The following is a 5534-nucleotide window of genomic DNA, read 5'->3' on the forward strand; positions in this document are numbered from 1 at the left end:
GGGTGGTCTGCACCCGGGGCCGTCGGGGTGGTCCGCACCACGGGGCCGTCGGGGTGGTCTGCACCACGGGGGGTCGGGGTGGTCCGCACCACGGGTCCGTCGGGGTGGTCCGCACCACGGGGCCGTCGGGGTGGTCTGCACCACGGGGCCGTCGGGGTGGTCCGCACCACGGGTCCGTCGGGGTGGTCTGCACCACGGGTCCGTCGGGGTGGTCCGCACCACGGGGCCGTCGGGGTGGTCCGCACCACGGGTCCGTCGGGGTGGTCCGCGCCCGTCCCTCCTTCCTGAAGTATGGAGTGGTGTGTGGCGGAGTCAGGTGGATTACGGTGAGGTGGATGGGGAGGAGCGGAGTATGGCGAGGCTGGGCTAGGGGTTAGGAGGTGCCGGGTGTAGGAGGGTGCTGTGAGGGGCGGGGTGCTGTGAGGTGTAGGGTGCTGTGAGGGGCGGGGTGAAGTGATGCCACAACTGACCAGCTCAGGGAGGCTGCGGGAGACACCAGAGGAACAGTGCCAGGGAACAGTGCCACGGAACAGTGTCACGGAACAGTGCCACGGGTCAACTACTGCCACCCTCCTAAGGCACCTCCAGGGACGGGGGAGGGGGGGAGTCCCACCCGTATGCCACAACAAACGACAAGACAAAAAGAAACTGGCAAGAAAATGAGAGAAGACGGAGACAAAGTAATACAGATAAACAGAAGTAAAAGGAAAATGAGAAATATCATTACTAATAAAGCAAGCCAAGTGGGGACAAATATGGCAGGTCAAAAGGTCACTGGTAGCCGAGCAACAGGTGCCACCGGCACTCTGGGTCAGAGTGGAGGCACTATGGGTCAGAGTGGAGGCACTCTGGGTCAGAGTGGAGGCACTATGGGTCAGGGTGGAGGCACTCTGGGTCTGAGTGGAGGCACTCTGGGTCAGGGTGGAGGCACTCTGGGTCAGGGAGGAGGCACCATGCCCAGCTGGCCCTCCTGGCACCGATAAACAACATTAGAACAAGGACATTTACCCACACACTCTCTCTCTCTTCACACGTAGCCACAAGCATAGTAAAGTTGTTGTTGACATAGAAGAGGTGCCACCATGTCCGACTGTCTGCCTATATGACTCCTTGTCTACCTATCTGCCTGTCTACCTATTGTATCCCTGTCTATAGGGAAGACGACCCCGTACAGGGCACCAAGATGACAGACAGCCCACCACCTACACGAAGACGACCCCGTACAGGCCCCCAAGGCGACAGACAGCCCACCCCTACACGAGGACGACCCCGTACAGGCCCCCAAGGTGACAGACAGACAGCCCACCCCTACACGAGGGCGACCCCGTACAGGGCACCAAGGCGACAGACAGCCCACCCCTACACGAGGACGACCCCGTACAGGCCCCCAAGGTGACAGACAGACAGCCCACCCCTACACGAGGACGACCCCGTACAGGGCACCAAGGCGACAGACAGCCCACCCCTACACGAGGACGACCCCGTACAGGGCACCAAGGCGACAGACAGCCCACCCCTACACGAGGACGACCCCGTACAGGGCACCAAGGCGACAGACAGCCCACCCCTACACGAGGACGACCCCGTACAGGGCACCAAGGCGACAGACAGCCCACCCCTACACGAGGACGACCCCGTACAGGGCACCAAGGCGACAGACAGCCCACCCCTACACGAGGACGACCCCGTACAGGGCACCAAGGCGACAGACAGCCCACCCCTACACGAGGACGACCCCGTACAGGGCACCAAGGCAACAGACAGCCCACCCCTACACGAGGACGACCCCGTACAGGGCACCAAGGTGACAGACAGACAGCCCACCCCTACACGAGGACGACCCCGTACAGGGCACCAAGGCGACAGACAGACAGCCCACCACCTTCACCAACAACCCTGCTCTCTCTCCTCCCCCCGGGACGCCACTCTCATTACGGATGAAGCATCTGGATTGAGTCAAGAGCATTAGCTGAGACGAATGGCCAAAGACTGCCAGAGGCTGAGACGCAATTTGAGCGGACCCAGTAGTTATGGGTCCTTTAAGCCCCCCAGTCATTCGTAATGCATTTCCTGAAATCCTAAAAAAGGGAAAACTGTAATTAAAGAATAACACAACGTATCACAGTTTCTCTTTCTGGGAAGTATTATCTGTTCGCTTGTAACTCCAAAGTATAGAACATGGATATTATTCCTCCTCAGACATTTTGGTTTGAATTTGCCTGAGACAGCTTAGAGAAGACGTTTTGGAAATACTTGAAGGCACCGACTCGTTATCCAGAGTTGTGACACAGTGTTGTATAACTCGCCAGCCTTCAGGTGACTTCGAGACGTCTTTCCTAAGCTGTCTCAGACGAGCGAAGCTCAAATCAAAGTTTTCGAGGAATAAAAAGTCAAATGTTCCATCATGCTCCATCTGAAGGAAGAACCATCTGGCTGTTCCAGCAAGCCCCTGCAGACTTGTGACAAGCTGTCAAACTTGCTTCATCTCTTCCAAGAGGCGGCAAGTTCAGCCAAGCATTTCCCATGGACTAAGATCAAACGTGAGGACAGACTGGTCTCAGGCATCTCCTGTACTTTGTCGCATGCAATATCCACCCTTGTGTCAGGGTCCCGGGAGGTCAATCTTCCTTGGCCTGGTAGTATACTACTACTGCTGCTTCTATTTCTACTACCATAATACTTATACTACTACTACTAATGGTATATTACAACTACCACCAGTAATATACTACAACCAATAGAATACCAGCAGAAGTAGTATACTAGCAGTATACTGCTACCAGTAGTATACTACTGCCAGGACTACTCCAGAAGTATACTACAGGAAGTATTGGAGAAGAAGAATTCTGACCCTTGTCCGCAGCTGACAGCTTTCTCTTCCCATAGCTTAAGGTAAGTCTTACCCAAACGTTTTCCCCCAGGAACACGACTCGTCAGTCGATTAACAACCAGGTACCCAGTTAATGCTCGGCGAACAGAGGCGAACATTTATGACGCCAAGACAATCCTCCCTGGCAAGGACTCGAACCTAAATACATCGCTCGCAAGGCGAGTGTGTTACCACTGCGCCACCAGCGTTATAGGTAAGCGTAAATTCAAACTCGGCCAAGATCTCAAAATAATAACAATATAACAATATTTAACAATTACACAATAAAAATGACCAAATACATCAAATGTCTGGACAGCTATACCTGCCTGCCTAGGGGCCTGACAGCTCAGTGGACAGCGCGTCGGATTCGTAGTCCTGAGGTTCCGGGTTCGATCCCTGCTGGAGGCAGAAACAAATGGGCAGAGTTTCTTTGACCTTGATGCGCTTGTTCACCCAGCAGTAAATAGGTACCTGGGAGTTAGACAGCTGCTACGGGCTGCTTCCTGGGGATGTGTTACAAAAAGGAGGACTTGCCGAGGACCGGGCCGCGGGGACGCTAAGCCCCGAAATCATCTCAAGATAACCTCAAGATAGAAGATAGCTACACTTCGGTAATAAACGAAATGTGGCAAGCATCATCCGTAGAGTTCAAGGGCTCCACTGATGTGGCCAAAATTTTCCAGTGCAGGCTACTTAATACCTGCTTGATAATTACCTTGATACCTGCTTGATAATTACCTTGATACCTGCTTGATAATTACCTTGATACCTGCTTGATAATTACCTTGATACCTGCTTGATAATTACCTTGATACCTGCTTGATAATTACCTTGATACCTGCTTGATAATTACCTTGATACCTGCTTGATAATTACCTTGATACCTGCTACTACTGAACACATGGCCCTGTTTTGATTAATTGTTGCCGCCGAAAGCGGCTAGTTTATTGTTCACCCCATACTCAACTTGTGAGCGGTAGCGCAAAAGCATTACAGAGGGCACAAAAGGTCTTTATCAGACCTCATCTTAGATTATGACATAAACAATTTCATCTATCCTTCACATCTATCTAGCCCTGTATGACTAACCATCCTGTGTGATGGGGACCTTTCATCCTCACGTAGCTGGCCCACAGCCCCTGCACCCTTCACGTAGTCTAGGCTACCTGCACACGTGCACATATACTAATATGTGCTAAAATATATTACCAATACTAATACACACATAAATCAGAATAACGTGATATATCAAATGAACAAATCCACTAGGGCAATGATGAGGGGTCGAACCTGTGTGCTGCATGTTCCCAGACGCGCTCTTGACTCAAGTTCAACGTCCAACGCTCAGGCTCGAACCCTGATGAAGGCCCTTATGGAGTTGTTGACTAATACTAATACTATTACCAATACTTACTATTCCATTGTGCTATGAGTGAAGGTGTGTCACTCGCTGCCAGAGGTTCAGGGCTCACCTGTGAGGCTCAACACCTCAGGGCTCACCTGTGAGGCTCAACACCTCAGGGCTCACCTGTGAGGCTCAACACCTCAGGGCTCACCTGTGAGGCTCAACACCTCAGGGCTCACCTGTGAGGCTCAACACCTCAGGGCTCACCACTTAGGGACTCAGGGGACGTAATACTCAGGGACCACCACTCAGGGGACGTAATACTCAGGGACCACCACTCAGGGGCTACAAGTGCCTTACCTGTAAGAAGAAGACACAATGTTATCTACCAGGTAATGCCTATCACTGGACACTACTTCCCTTTATATTATCATACAAGTTAAATATAGAAAATATAGCATTCACACAATATAAAGAAGATATCATACACACACACAATGTAGAGAACATATCATACACACAGTATAGAAAAGATATCATACACATACAATACAGAGAAGATATCATACATACACACAATGTAGAGAACATATCATACACACAGTATAGAAGAGATATCATACACATACAATACAGAGAAGATATCATACATACACACAATGTAGAGAACATATCATACACACAGTATAGAAAAGATATCATACACATACAATACAGAGAAGATATCATACATACACACAATGTAGAGAACATATCATACACACAGTATAGAAAAGATATCATACACATACAATACAGAGAAGATATCATACATAAACACAATGTAGAGAACATATCATACACACAGTATAGAAAAGATATCATACACATACAATACAGAGAAGATATCATACACACACACAATGTAGAGACCATATCATACACACAGTATAGAAAAGATATCATACACATACAATACAGAGACGATATCATACACACACACAATGTAGAGACCATATCATACACACACACAATGTAGAGACCATATCATACACACAGTATAGAAAAGATATCATACACATACAATACAGAGAAGATATCATACACACACACAATGTAGAGACCATATCATACACACAGTATAGAAAAGATATCATACACATACAATACAGAGAAGTTATCATACACACACACAATGTAGAGACCATATCATACACACAGTATAGAAAAGATATCATACACATACAATACAGAGAAGATATCATACACATACACAATGTAGAGACCATATCATACACACAGTATAGAAAAGATATCATACACATACAATACAGAGAA

The 5534-nt window shown here is 49.1% G+C and overlaps 1 long non-coding RNA gene across 1 annotated transcript in view; it reads right to left on the reverse strand.

Annotated features, from left to right (window-relative positions):
* Positions 1-4401, reverse strand: part of LOC138367589 (uncharacterized) — a 10175-nt gene extending 5774 nt beyond the window's left edge. The window contains exon 1 of the long non-coding RNA XR_011229377.1: positions 4287-4401. This is a non-coding gene — a long non-coding RNA (uncharacterized lncRNA). The remainder of the gene's footprint in view (positions 1-4286) is intronic.
* Between the last annotated feature and the right edge of the window lie 1133 nt (positions 4402-5534).

Source organism: Procambarus clarkii, chromosome 22 (assembly GCF_040958095.1).
Source record: "Procambarus clarkii isolate CNS0578487 chromosome 22, FALCON_Pclarkii_2.0, whole genome shotgun sequence".
Lineage (NCBI taxonomy): Eukaryota > Metazoa > Arthropoda > Malacostraca > Decapoda > Cambaridae > Procambarus > Procambarus clarkii.